Source organism: Vanacampus margaritifer, chromosome 1 (genome assembly GCF_051991255.1).
Source record: "Vanacampus margaritifer isolate UIUO_Vmar chromosome 1, RoL_Vmar_1.0, whole genome shotgun sequence".
Classification (NCBI taxonomy): Eukaryota; Metazoa; Chordata; class Actinopteri; order Syngnathiformes; family Syngnathidae; genus Vanacampus; species Vanacampus margaritifer.
In genome coordinates, this window is record NC_135432.1 from 26,170,300 (window position 1) to 26,186,366 (window position 16,067).

Here is a 16,067-nt window from a genome sequence, read left to right on the forward strand (position 1 = left end):
TCATCACTACAAAAAGATGGCAGACATGCTGTACTTAGAACAAACAAATAAACAACACACTGGATTAACCATTCATTTGAGGCAATTGAATCGTTTAAATCAGACAAATTAAAAGCAAGGAACTAAAAAAAATTATGCAATGTTAGTACATCACCCCATGCAAAACATTTAGAAGATTAACAAAATGTGTTTAAGGATATTCTATCAAATTTTTAAATTGCTATTTAATTTATTCTGTTTAGAAGAAAGAAATAAGGATAAGGACATGCTTCTAATCACAATGTAATACCTCTGTCAAATGGTTGTTGGGATTTTCTTGTTGTTGCTTTTCTTTCCTAACAAAGGCTCATGACTAGTGATCACCATGTGAATGTGACAGATTTTCTATCCTCCACATTCATCACCCTGACACACACATGTGCCTAAAAATGCTCATTGTCGTCTACTGTGGCTTGTTGTTGGTTTCAATTAGTGGACTCAACATCTGACACTGGGCCATAGTAGTTTCTATTGATTGGCTGTCGCCACACAAATGCAAGTGTCAATGGCAACTGGGGTCAAACTGTGCACCCTGGAAAAAGAAAAGATGCAACAAATGGCAGCTGGGAGGGAGAGAGGGAGGAGAGGGAAGCATACATGGCCTGGCCTGACAAGGTTCGGCTCAGTAAGATGCGGGGGAGAGGAAGTTCCATTTAGCCAGAGAAGAAGAGCATGATGGATACATGACAAGAAATTGTTACAGTCCCTTAGCTAAATCATGTTTGATGTGATTATATGATTATTTTGGCAAAATTGTTTTATCAACAATTTTACCACCTTTATCACTAAATGATCAAATAATGGATTCAATAATACTATACTGTGTTTTTTTGTTGTTGCATGTCCTATAATTTAAAATGGTTTTGTTTGGATTCATGTTACGTAAAATTTGTCTGTGAAGAAAGTAGATGTGCTTCTTCAGACTCCTTAGTGGTCTCCTAGTGGAGCAGTAATCGGATCAAGTCTGTTTGTCCAGCTGCTAAATTGCCCCCTACTAAGTGTAAACACACACACACTCACACACTCTATGAAAGCAACTTCTGCCCTATTTTTCAAGCTTCTGTCCCACACCTTCAAGTGAAAGCATGTTATTAGAATAATAATCATGGTGTTTATGCGGGTGGAAAGCGGAGGACCGCACCTGGAGACAGACACACACACAGTGAGCCGCTACCATCTGTTTGTAACTGAGAAGATCATGAAGTCGACTGGAAGATTTAAGTGTCGTCTTCGCAATGAGTGCGGTATTAGTGGAAAATGCATTAGTTGACTTCAAGTCATTTTTAGCTGTTGTCCAAACAACTAGTGTTTATGACACTTCCTATGCTAGTTGCAATGGAACTTTAAAGGGATAAAACAACTTTAAGGAATAATGAGAGTCTAATACAATGATAAAAGCTGTGTTGCAGATGCACCTCATACCTCTCATGTTTTGATAACAATGGTCACGAAAGTGTAAAAAGTTTAAGGTGGTATTAAATTTTTACGTTCTAAAAAAATACAATATTAACTAACAAACTTGTGTTTGGGTTTCAGACAAAAAACCCAATTTATCTACAGTATTTACCTATTGCAGTGTTTCCTCTAGAAAAATAATTCAGTAGTGGGAGCAGGCCATACTTGCCAACTTTGGGTTTGTAAAAATTTGGAGATTTGACCGGGATGGCGAGGGGAGGGCTTTATATAGAAAAAATGTCAGTATCGCAATATTGGCCCATGCAATATGCATATCGCAAAGACATGCAATAAGTTTCTTATGGAATTGTTGACTAGACAGACAAAATTAAATATGCATCACCATCCTATAGTTGAGCATCATCTAGGGTAATAACAATGAATTAACTAAGAATACATTGAACTTGCTTATTTTGCCACATGAACAAAATGTAATTATTTCATTAGATTAAAATTTCTTTAGATACATGTTAAAAATTGCAATAATATCAAGACCACGATATTCAACTACTGTATATGGCATATCACATTTTTTTGTTTTGTTTTTTTGGTAGGCCACCGCCCCTGAATGAATTATTATAGCAAAAAAAAAAAAGATTTGGCAAAGACGGACCTCTCAGTTTCGGTGCGGGTGGCGTGCGCGGGTGCAGCAAGGGACGACACCGCCGACACCTCCCTTTCAGCCCTGCACTGATTGCAGGGAACCGGGGACATTGCCAGCCTGCGTCTGGCGCGGAGGCTGTCATGCTTCATAAACTGTATTTGTTTGGCTTGGTGCCGCAAAAATCTCGCTCGTTTGCAAACCCGGTCAGAATTGTATTCTTAGCGTGTGAAATCCTGCACAAGTGGGTGATGTCAGTACGCTGGTGTATGGAAATGTTGCGTTCCAGTGCGCCATGAAAAATCGTCAACTGTTGTACTCCCGCACAATCACAACTTAGAAAGAGGCGCATCAGAACCGAAACATGGCACCGTTTAATTTTACGTGAATCGGAAATACCAACCCAAATTGGTCCATACCACAAAAAGTACAGTCTTCTGTACCCATCACTAGCCTTTGGGTAGCAAATGTAAGAGCTATTAATAAGCTTTCTGTGGTATGCCAATCTCATTTAAAACTGTGTTTAAAAATGTAACATACTGCACATGTACATATATATATTATAGGCTATGTTTAAACAAAAAATGCTTTATTGCTTTTAACTTCTATAAAATGGGTCACAATTTAGCAACAATATGACAATGCGGGTGGGTCCCATGGTGACAACAATGCTTACAAACAAAGTTTCCTGCTACATCTACAAATGCAAACTCTACCATGCAAAGCGAAAGTCATAATCAGTATCAACAACAACCTGAAACACCGCCGGCTCTTCTGGGCCTGAGCTCATCCGAGATGGGCTGACACAAAGTGCTGTGGTCTGACGTCTCCACATTTCGTATTGAGAGAATTGCGTTAGTGCCCATGAGCATGGGTGACTTGTACATCTGTGAAAGCGCTATATATAAACTTATATGTGGGTTTTGGAACAACATATGCTGCCATCCAAGCAACATCTTCTTCATCTATTTTTTTACATAGAAAGGATTCATATATCCTAGTCGTTATGTGCTTTGTCAGAATGGAAGATCATTTTTGCTATAAGAGAGTTCTGAAAAATAAACTGATGTTGGCCACTTGGAAAATGACCATCATGGTCGTAACCGAATAAAGACTGAATAGAGAAAATCCCAGTTTATTCCATGTTTGCTATGTTGAAAATGTTGGCTTTAAGTTAATAATCACACCTGATTTCATTGTGGCTGCACCTCATAGAAATGAGTCATGAGACTTGAATTGCTATGATCAAACAAGTCAAACATTTTGAATGGCATTCATCACTCAGTTTATATAGCAAACATGAATAATAATAGTTTCCTGTGTTCACTGGTCATAGGCTAAAATCCTTTATTATATGGCTTCAACTGTTGTTGACTATGGAAATGTATCCTCTCTCTTACAGTGATCTTCTCTCTATATCTAATAAAACAGTCAGCCACTTACGGACTGGATATCCCATGAGCCTGAGAAATGAGTAATTTAAAGCCACTTTCAGGTTCAATACCAACTTGCCAGCGAAATTTCAAACTAAATGGGAAAAGCATTTCCTGTTGAACTGTAGTTTATGGGTAAGTGGAATGCAACATGAATAGTGCAGGAACTGCATGAGGATATTACTGCTATTTACGATCAGTTAAGTGGAGCCTAGGATTTAGGGCTAAAGGTAGCTTTGATAGATGATCATTATTCATCAGCAGCATTAACATAGAGTTTTAAAACAGCGAATCATTCACACACACATTCACACCTATAGGGAATTTAGAGCTGCTATGGGGGATGAAGTCGGAATACCAGGGAAGAATCCCTGCAAGTGAAGGTAGAACATGCAATTTACGGGTAAGCAAAAATGCCTGAGCCAGAGTGAAACATAAACTTCTTACATTCACCGAATAAAGTCATGCACTTGTGTGTTGCCGACAATACAACTTACTTCAATATAAATAACAGAAGGCCATTATAGTACTGTACATAATTTGCAGCCTGATAGAAAAATTTAAAGAAGGTTACTTTTAATTGGTAGTTTATATAAAAAGGTTCCCATAAATGAGGTTATTAAATAATAATCAAATCAGTTGTGTGGGGATGGCTGCTATGCTACTAGAATGAGTGGAATGTCATTATTCATTTAGCATGCTGCTTGTGCAAATAGCATGAAATATGAAGACATGCTTCGAGAAAGTGTGAGTGTTCAGATCAATTCGTCACGGTAGGTTTTGAAACTGTAAATCCTGATGTGGTTTGAATCGTCATCACAGGCTGAGTAGGTGGATCTATGTCAATAGTGTTCATCCTATTTCTTTCTCATTTGCCTCGCAAAACCGGTAATTAATCATCAGACTGCCTCTCTACATCTAGTGCTGTAACTCTGCAGTTGGTAAACCAACAAAATGGTGACAAAAAGGGTCATAGTTCTTATATTACCCTATACAACTGGCAATTGGCAATTAATACATGAAAAAATTCTATTAATTACATACATTAATCAAACATTTTCATTTGGCCGTACACTACATTGGACTAAGACATTTGCAACTTACTTGCTCTCTCTTGTCTACTAAAATTAAAATAATTTTTGTAATTAAAAAAACATCAACAACAACAACAAAAGTCAAGCCTGAAGGTTTTTGCAGGAATTTTCAATTAAAGCACTGGCTGAGATACCACAAAACTCAGGGAAAACTTTTGAGTGTGTTGATTCATACTGGGTGGCGGGCAGCCTGGAGGTTTTATAGCTTAATCGTCAACCTTATTACTTCCCCACATTTTTTTTTTTTTATCAATCAGTGAGACTTAGGAGGGTTTTGCTGCCCTCAACATCACAGCGTCAAAAAGTACAGTGTAAGCTGATTCACCAATGTAAACATTACAATAATCCTCTCAAGAAGGGAAAAACATAAGAAATTGTCAACCGCTTTATTTGATGAACGCCCACACTATTAAATGTACCCCCAACAGTGGAGGAAACACTGTCCTTCTAGTCAGCATATTTTACAGGAAGTACAAGAACAAGTCTTTTTTACTAGAACAATGTTTATCACTACATGAAAACACCCTAAAAAAATGTGGAGCTCCAATAACACTAACATTAGTGACCAGCCAGAGTTGACGCCAAGAACATTTTTAACAAGGATCCAAGACAGATGTGGCCCTGAAGGGGAGAAGATTCCTATTCATCCTCTTCTCCTGAGTAGCCTAAAGAGATTTGATCAATGTACTATCTTATTGCATCTATATTGATGTTCTCAAATCCCCTTCGCTGCTAATAAACATAAGGATCAAATGAACCTCCTCATAATAGCGAGCACCTGCAGGCCCAAGAGTCAGCTCTGAGTTGAGCAGGACTTAGCAATGGCCTGAAGACCTGCTTTGTATGTGTACAAACACGTAATCCTAAATCCATTCGCTATACTGACAGGAGAATAAAGCAGTTGAGCTGGGTTTGCCAGATCAATCAATTCCCAGGATTTTATCTTGACACTTGTGCAAATTATATTGATTACACTGACACTGGTGGTTTGGTAGAAAATATAGTTCATTTCTATGTATTTATTATAGGGAGTGTCATTTATGTGCTGTAATGAATATGGCTGGCAGCTGCCTATGCCACCAGGTCATAAAAATGCAATGTACGTACTTCTCGATGGAGAGGAATTCTCCAGCTGTGAGTTAGTCTGGCATAGTTCTGCAAAAGCAACTGTCCTGGGGTTTGTCAGTGGGTATTAGGGCCAAAGGCTTAAGGGGAAGCAGGTTTACGTTTCTGGCTTCTGGCAACTGATCTTGCACAGGCAAATGACGGAAGGGGCTAAAGTACAAACATGTTTGCTCTTAATTATTGTTAAATCTAGTTCAGTATTACAGTAAGTCAGATATAATTCAATTTGTAACAGTTTTCATAACAGGGCGGCATTATTTCCTGTAGCAATTAATTTAGATCATGTGTTCGATCTTAAGAAACATCAGATAGGGCAATGAAGCGCAGCATACTGCCTGCGGTACCAGTTACCCACACCTGATTTAAATGATAACTTCTTAGTGAATATACTGTATGTGGTTTCTAGAGAGGGTTAAAATTGTGAGTTTTGTGACTGTAGGATACCTTTATCTCCAAACTTGTGTTTGCTAGGTGACCTAACAACAACTGACTTACCACATAAACAATTTCAATCTACACTTGTAGCCCTTCCTATCGCTAAAAAAACAATTCTTGTTAACTGGAAAAATAAACAAACTCTGAATATCGACCAATGGTCTAACCTCCTCATAAATCACATTTTAATGGAAAAAATATCTGCCTCAAATAAAAACCAAATATCAAAATTTATAGAAACATGGTCTACGTATATAGAATTTTTTAACCTAATTCCGGTTACTTAATTCTGTCTGTTAGCGAGAGCCACTACATCGTGATAACTTACATTGATGTTTCTGCATCTGGCAATTTATTATTATATTATATTATTAGTATGGGATTTTTTTTTTATGGGCTTTAGGTGAACTGATGAATACACACACGCTCGCACGCACGCACGCACACACACACACACACGCACATACACTTACTCACCCACATACAAAAAAAAGGGTATATATATATATATATATATATATATATATATATATATATATATATATATATATATATATATATGTGTGTATATGTGTATATATATATATATGTATATGTATTTAAAAAAAAAAATTATTAAATTTTTTTTTAATTGATTTGTTGGATTTTTAAAAAAAAAAAAATTTTCAAAAAAGGAGAGCAATGATGATGTCAAATCGAATGAACAATACTGAGCTCTCCTGTAGAAAAAAAAAAAATTGTGAGTTTTGTTTCAGAGGTCTAGGTTATTGGCTAAACTGAGGATCTCTAGAGAATTGGGTACAGGGATAGAAGATGGTGGCAAAGGCAAATGTTGGGCTTGAGGCTGCTTCCTTACAATAGAACCACACCCTCCTCTTACTCTTACTTCTGTCCTGCTGTAAACAGATTATTTTTGAAAAGTGTATTACATTGCAAAGGTTTAATCTTGCCCATGTTGCATTAAATTCATACACAAACAGGGGTTTATCTTGCTGATTAAATGAAACCGCAAAGTAATTTAATTCTACGAAGTGCATGGGCAAATATAAAAAATGATTTTATTCTGAATTTGAGGACAAAGTCAGACCAGCAGATATGCTGAAAATTTTACATTGACCAAGCAGGACACTACTGTTTATTTATTATTTACAATATTGACATTTTTTGGTAGCTGTCTAGGAGGTCCTGAAGTAACATTTCACAGTCGAGTTGGATAATAAGGTGGGAAGAACCATGATATATTTTCAATTATTCTATGAAAAATTATACAACACACTATGACCTGTTCTCACTTTATTTTGAAGTGGCATTAAAGAGGCCTATATCAAATGAGAAATGCGTCCAGTGGTGCTTCTATATAAAATAATCAAATGTACAGTACTTTCCAACAGGCACAGTAATCAAAATCAAACTCAGGGCTGTATTAGGGAAACAAATCCCATTAGTGATATTAAAGTGAGTATATGTATTGAATCCATCCATCCATCCATCCATCCATCCAATTTGTGAACTACTTAATATATTAAACTTCTAGGCCACTCCTCCTACCTGGCGTAAACCATAAGTGATCGATTTCAGGTCGATTATTAAATCTTAAAACAGAAAAGACACGCTGACAAACTTTGAACAATAACTAACTGCAACCAAGCACATTACATCTGTGAGCTATTTTCTCTTTGCCTCTTTGTGTGCAGTCAGCATGAGAGGTTATTGGGGATTTGCATGTAAGTACAGTAGGATGGAAACTTGCTGCTCATGAAAAGAGGCATTCATTTGGCTGCCAATGTGACAGTCAGCCAAACACCTTCACAGGCTTGACTAAAGCCCCACATCCAATCAAGGGAGCAGATACAGCAGTGTGTATATCTGAATCAACTATTTGAGAGGCATTTTGACTGTGTGGTATGGGGATGGGAAGAAAATATGGGTCCGGGATTTCCTTATCTAACCAGCGATGCCTGTGGCCATGGTACTGCTCCAGCAAAAGCAAATTCTTCACTCCCACACCCCTCAGTAGCACAAACACCCATAAGAGAAGAATGCACCATGCGAGACCACCAGCTGCTGCAAGGGCTGGTAAGTTAACGCCCAAAACACTTCTAATATCCAGATCTAACATGCACATTCTCACAGTGGAAATATTCAAACTTTTACTGGTCACCGCTCTTTATCAGGACTTTTTCCAATGGACTTCCACTGGCTCTTGTAAAAGATGGAATCTAAGTACAAAGAATGAATGACTGCTCACCAAGAAAAGGAATGACTAATTTGTAGGGCTGTAATGAATATTGAAATCGAAAAACATGACATTCTAAGACGCAAACTTGTCCTCTTTGAAATTGCATGACACCCATGAAATGACCCATCCAAATCACAGTTTGTGCCTCCAATCTAGCTACAGCTATTTGACCTTACAGACAGTGGAGAGAAAATGAATATAAAATAACCATAATTAATTTGAGAAGAAACATAAGACTAGCCTTGGAGCCTGGAAATCATGTATTCAACTAGACCCTATTTGCAGCAGGTTCGGAGTGAATCGTGTATTGAACTGTTGTGCGTCTGAAATCGAGAAATTAATCGAGCCTAAATTTTGGGGTAATGCTGTAACAGTCCTAGTCCCATTTAGGAATGGACATTTAAATTGCCTTAATCAATAGTAAAAAATTAAGTTAATTAATTTACTACTGTAGTAATCTCCCGACAATCACAATTACAAGTTCTGTTGGTCTTCTGCATGTACTGCATTGTTGATTTAAAAAACATCAAATAAAAACACTTTTTGTTTTAGTATCTGCAATGTTTGGCTGAACTGTCCTTCACACACATAATTCCTCTAAAACCACCCCTCCCTCTTCAATTTGTTTTGAAGATGAGCGCAGACCCTCAACATCAAGACAAAAGCTGATCATTATTACTTTGTTTAAACAAACAAAATACTGACAAGCATGGACAAAAAAAATAATAATAATTGTTAGCAGATTCGTTAAAATAAAACCATATGTCTGCTGTTCTTAATTATATAGAGTATATTCCTATACTTGTCAGCCCAACAGCTAAATACCCTGACTCTACCAATGTTGTGTGTGCACAACAGCCTGTGTGGTAAATTGAAATAAAAATAGTGAGCATATTATTTTTACATTGACTCGAGTCAAAACAATGCTTAAACGCACAAATCGGATCAATCAAAATCCACATGATCACCAGAATTTCTATATGAATGTTAACCAAAGCCAAAACGAATTCCTTGACTATACATACAGAACATCTGACAAAATGAAGCACTAAAACATTTTTGCATGCCAACTTATTGACACCTGAGATTTAACAGATGCAAGGGAGGGTTTACTAGGCGTTTCTTTTCAAAAGCATTAGGATTCCTCATTATTCATTGTCCTGGTGCTGCTCAAAAGGCAGCCGGTCCAACTTGGCAACTATAAATTATAAGAGCCAGTTGACTGCTGTGTTCATACTTCCACAGTCTTACTTATATGATTCATTGAAAAGCCTAGAATATGGTCGTTTCAGCTGCATAGCATCACTTTTCACTGACCAGCTGCCAGTTTAAGTGCCCTTTCAACCTACTGCTGTGTGTGTAGTACTAGTGTGTCTAAGGGGTTGAAGGTCCAGATGGCAACCAAAGCACTTCCTGCATGCCACCTATTGACAACTGCACTGTGGAATAACTTGAAAAGCTCTAAACAGGGGGAGCCAATTGTCGTATAATTGTGAAAATATCTGGTTGCCGTCCAAGCATCTGAAATGGCAAACGTGACAGACATGGACTGAATCCAATTCACACGAAAGTCACTCATAATGCCACAAATATGCACAGTTTTATTCATATCCTTTAAATAAGTCACGAGTGGGTAATGTGATCTAGCACTTCTGGAAGCGACCCTCAGTTAGCAGATGGCCAGCTATCCAAGAATGTGTGGAAGCTGGAACACCCTGATCATGAGGGAGCAGAGAAAGGGCAGACTGAGGAGACTCTGGAGTTGGCATATGTCAGGACAAGAATCTTTTCAATGGTTGTAAACGAGACATAATCCATAAATCTTTGGGCTTCCCCAAATAGCCTTTATCACATCGTTTTTAACTGCCAGTAAGGCAACAACAAATTAGGGTGATGCTTCAAAAGCCACTGCTTTTGCATCCTTGCATGTTTTTGAGTTTGGTCTAGTCCTGTCAACCAATAATTAGTCCTAAAGTGTACATTGGAGGTAAATTTTACCACAAGGTACAGACATTTGAAGTAGGGCTGGGCAATATATCAAAAAAATATCGATATCGATATTGGCCCTTGCAATATGCATATCACAAAGACATGCAATAAGTTTCATATGGAATTTTATGCTTTTATCTGAATTTGACCAGTCAGACGCAGACTTGAATGTGCATCACCATCCAATAGTTGAACATTATATAGGATAAATACAATTAAAACTCATTTGCTCCCAAAAACATATAAAAAATGCTCTATTTTAAATGTTTTAAGTGTCCCAAAGACGTATTTATACAGGTTTTTTTTTAAACATTTTTTTATGCTATATCATACAGAAAACGTTTGATGCAGCCTCTCAACTGCAAAGAACGGTTGGAGAAATGGTAGTTATTACACAAACGGCCAGAAGGTGTCAGCAGAACAAACGAGATCAACCAGGGCCATGTTGAAAAAAAGCTAATTTACTCACAGTTCTAAATAGATTTGTGAATAAGGATGAAACTTATTATAACTTTTATATATTACAACTTATTATAACGTATTATTATATTTTAATGCTCAATGCTGCAAAACGGAAAATATAGAAATATACTTTTTTTTCCCTGATTAAAGAAGAGACTAATCTTTCTTTTGGTAGGTTCCATGTTTTTATAGCAATAGAACACAATATTCTGTGGGCCTTGCGAAATCTGTCAAAATCCAGTAAAACAGCCGGGAGTGAAGGGGACTGCTTCAGTGAAAATGTCTGGGAGTGAATGAGTTAACTAATAATACATTGAACTTGCTTATTTTGCCACATGAAAAAAAATTCTTTCATTTTGATAATAAAAAAATAATTTTTTTAGGTACATGTTAAATATTGCAATAATATCGATATTGCAACAACTATATCGCATGTTTTTCTAATATCGTGCAGGCCTAATTTGAAGACATTTTGCAAGAAAATAATTCTACTCTACAATTTTTACTATATTTTTGTTTGGATACCAATTACAGAAGTAGTAGATAATAGAGGTAGGGTGCTTCCCAACACACTCTGCCTTCTTTACAATGTTCCAGATGGAATCTTAAAATTTACGTTCATTTCTGATCACATCACTCCCCTTGAACTTTTGAAGTTGAGTGAGATCAGATAGGAAGAGAGAGTATCACTGTTTGTCTAAAAGGTCCCGTCCGTGTATGTCCTTTTATCGAATTTGAAAGATAATCTGGGTTGGAAATGAGCCCTTTTTCTTTGGTCAGAAATGCCTGCGATTCTGAAAAACCCATTTTGTCATTAATATTCAAAATTATAGAAATTACGTAAATAAGGTTTGCTCCAATAGGGTCTCTGTTCTCCTTAATATGATACAGAAAAGCTTTCCTCTGATTGGTTAGTTCCCATGCAGGCGTCTTGTGGCCAACATGTCTCTTCATTGTGGGTGCACTCTGAGGTGGCCATGGCAGAACGACAACCCCGGGGGGAAAGACATTTTTCCTCTTTCTTTCCCTCTGAGGTTGACTGACCAGCAAGAAGTCACGGTCCCTGGCTGGTTCTCAGTTGAAATCCATTTTTGTTTTTTTACAAACCCCTATGGTGACACTGCTGACTGATCAATGTGTGTGTACTGATAGATATTATAACATTTTTAATACTTCATTTTATTTTATTAACCATTGTTACACATTATTAACATTTTAATTCTTTATATTAACCTTGTCTAAATGTTTTGTGTCCTGTGCAGAGCAGATGGTGTTGACTTCGTATAGGCTGACCTTAAGTTGGGACATACTATTTAGTCTAAAAAAGTTCCTTCTCAGCGCTTTGTGCGAAAACACATTTGGTCCTTGAGAACAGAATCTGTTTTGAACACCCACACCTGACTCTGTTTTCGCCATCGCTCATGGAAAAATACCAGAGAGTATGTTTTGTCTACAAATGAAAGAGAGGAGGTCTTTTTAACTATAAGAAACCGTTGTGCACGCGGAAGAGCTACATTTGACGCTCTGAATCCCACGATGTTTAAGTGATGATAGAGGCTGTTATCTGTCCAGAGATCTCTGATTGATTAAAAATCATTTTTGCAAAGGTGTATTTTTCTTACATTAAATCTATCTTCATTTTTGGAGCACACAAAGAGGACAAAATTCCTAGATTCCTCTTCAGTACCAGGGATGCAATGAAATAAAAACCGAAAATGAAAAATGCTTGGCCGAAAACTGAAACAGCGAAAAAAAAACTATGCCAATTTTTACTATCATTGCATTTATTATAATTAATTAAAAAAATATATATATTATTATTATTAAACACCAAACGAGGGTTGAGCATTTTCTGGCGGTGCGATTGCACTTAATAGTCAATGTAGTTCGCACAGGTGGACATGCGGCGGGACAAGGTGCGGCGCACTTAAAATCGGCACATTCCCATATTTACCAACGTTTAAAAATAAATAAATACATTTGTTCGGGAACGGACTGCTAAGTCGCACACAGCGTCCTGTACAGTTCTATCGCCACCCGGAGGTAGCGGTAAGTGTTTCCGTGTTTAAAACTGTTGACAGCAATAGTGCTAGCATTAGCTAAAGTATTTAGCACGGCCACTGGGATGCGGGTGAAAACGCGGAAAGCTCTTATTTAAAAAAAAAAAAAATTAAAAGGGGGAAGGTGCTGCAGGAGAAAGAGTGGCTCACCAGTACTGCTGTACATGGCATTTCTGTCATTTTTCAACCCTCTTAAATGTTGTACACCAAGCAACACCCCTCTCCTCCGTTTGCGCAATGAACCCAAGAGCTGCTGCAACCGGTGCAAACTCACACGGTGAAAAGCCAGCGAGTTTAATACAAACAGACGCTTGCTTGCAGCGTTTTTTTGCTTGCGTCACCACAACCTATTTCGGCCATATTCTTTCAGCTTTAATTTTATTTCGACGAATGCCGAAAATGGCGAAAGTTGCCAGTTTCGGCTGAAAATTTTCAGTGGCCGAATATTCTGTGCATCACTAGTGCGTACTGTATACTGTATGTGGCTGTGTCACTAAAAATCCAGAAATATTTTTTCTATGAAAGCTTACAATGATGAAGCCCTCCAATTAGAAATGTACCTGAACACTGCACTTTTAATTGCTGATGCCCCATAAAAATATTATCATCACAGAACACTGTACAATGACACTTTCTTGTTTGTTAAAACCACTTGACGATTTGGACTCTGTTGCAGCTGTCTCCATTACGCCTACACGCCCCATGGTGGTCACTAAAGCCAGGGTTTGCCATTCAAAACTGAAGTTACATTGCTGCACCCCCATACCAAACATTTGTTTTGCTGTATCATGACACCCTTAGTGTTTATCCATTCGTGTATACCATTATAATGTACCCCCTCAGGGGGCTCCAATGTGGGCCACGCCAAAATGAAAGCAAAGCTTTGACACCCCTGCTCTAAATTATCCGTAGGTGTTAATGTGGGTATGAATGGTTGTCTGTTTAAGTGCCCTAGGATTGACTGGCGACCAGTAATGGGTGTGACTCCTTTCTTGCACAAATTCAGCTGAAATAGGTTCCAGCTGACCCGCCACCCAAATAAATACAATGAGCATAAAACTGATGAAAGGATAGTTAAAATGTCTTGTTTTTCTTTCCTCAGTTACATAGATAGTGATTAATTTGCTTTTCCAAAATACACACATCTATCCATTGGAACTGACATTATTGGCATTTGCCAGTGACCGCGATTCACAACTCTATTGGAAAGGGCTAAATTGAACAAAGGGACACATGATTCATGATCCATATGAGACATACTTTCCAGATTGCAAAGTAAAAAGACGCAAGACTTCACGTACTGTACTGCAATAACAAGCAAGCCAAGTTCAGCAGCGAGTGTGCAACTTCTGATTTTTCAACTAAGGCTTCAGCAGAGCAGTTGTGCACATGTCCACTAGAAGACACTGTTAGCAGGTGAACAATAAAGCATAAGGCATTTGGCATTGGTGCACACGCCTGACACATTCCTTTGTCAGCTGACAAAAGAGGGAGTCCGTCCAGGGGTGTGTAGTTGTGCGTGCACAAGATGCTCAAGCTCACGAGACAGCGAAATAGCAATAACAATGGCGTTTGTTTTGATGAGTCTGAAAACGCATAGTCAAAAAATAAATAAATACATATATAACATAAAAGCCAGACAAAAATGAAAGTGTCAAACGAGTGTAGCAGACCACAAGAACACACAAAACAGTAACGATTTAAGAGTTGGGAAAATCATCAATACCGATGCTAAAAGTTATTTTTTTCTTAATTAACTTCCTCCGTGTTGTTTCAAACGACAGTGACGGTGAACGTACCTGTATTTTGGGCCAAGAAGGTCCCTCGGCTGTCCAGGATGGTGAGACGAGCAAAGCGGCTCACTTCTCACCTCGACACAACCAGCAAAGTAGATCCACCTCCACACACTTTGCAGCTCGTCGGCTCAGTCTTTTTTGATGGGGTAGGACAAGTCGTTTGCTAAATTGTTGGTAAACAACTTCAGTGTCCGAAAAATGTGTAAGACTACCTCTGTTTACTCAGAAACCAAAGCAAAGTCTTTTCGTCCAGCAGGTTGTTGTAATGCGAGCGTCCACTGTCCAGTCTCAGAGAGTTGAATGAAGAGGAGTCAAGGCACCAGCAGTATGACGGAGCGGGACAGGAAACTGCATATCATGTCAAAATAAAATCAGGTGCGAAAGCGGCTACAAAGAAGACCGTGTTGTTGCAAACAGCGCGACGCTGCATTATCAAAATATCATACACCGTATACATATGCCAGTACAGTAGACATTTTGGAATATGGGTCATTAGTTTTAATGACACCCATGGACAGTTTTGAGTTTTCAGTGAGTGGCAGTTGGGAAGATTAATGGGCCTATCACAAATGGAAATACAGTATACCAGTTTTGAATTTTCTATTACACACTGGTGAGATTATGAAAATGATCAACTGTTCAGAAAATGGATTGATAGATGCTGTGTTTCTTGTTAATTTTAATAAAATCAACTGATCACCTGCAGGCAGTGCTTCCACAAGTCTTATACTGTATTTTGAAAGGATCATCCATATGAATTTGTCTGCATTTGACGTGCCCAAAACAAGTGTTTGAGCTTCATTGATGTGTTATGCCTAGTTTATCCTTATCATGGGTTTCTGTGGTCACATAAAAATCAATAAATAAATAAACAAATAAATAAATAATTTTACCCCAACATAAGAAGGCCAACATCTAGTATAGTTTGGTGACTATTATAGCGGCCAGTAAATTCGCAATGTATTTTGAAATGTTCGCTAAAAGGAGCCTGTTGTATGCTGTCATTTTCAAGATTGCTTGTCGGCGCCCTCTGCTGGCCAGAAAGTTTGAGTTTGTGTTTAGTGAAAGTGAAATGCTTGTTGATTCTTTTTCTCTTGTCACGGAAAATCCATAGTTGTCAGCAATCGTCGTTATGAAGGGTGCTCCACAAAAGTTGATGTTACCTCGTAAACATACTGTACTACTTTATGCCGAATTTGCATACTGTATGTACAACCCCAAATGTTGTCTTATTGATGAAAAAAATAATAATATATATATATTTTTTAATATAGGTCTATACATTTTTTTAGGGGTGGGGGGCAGAAACTGTTGCTCTGTGGTTCACCCACAGAGATAT

At 37.9% G+C, this 16,067-nt stretch overlaps 1 protein-coding gene across 2 annotated transcripts in view; it reads right to left on the reverse strand.

The window, feature by feature from the left end:
* Positions 1–15,033, reverse strand: part of LOC144034591 (plexin-B1-like) — a 59,428-nt gene extending 44,395 nt beyond the window's left edge. Inside the window, exon 1 of one of the 2 annotated variants that reach the window (XM_077543462.1) lies at positions 14,732–15,033. The gene's annotated coding sequence lies outside the window, so the exon portion shown is untranslated. The remainder of the gene's footprint in view (positions 1–14,731) is intronic. The other variant, XM_077543472.1, reaches the window with a different exon arrangement.
* Positions 15,034–16,067: the final 1,034 nt, after the last annotated feature.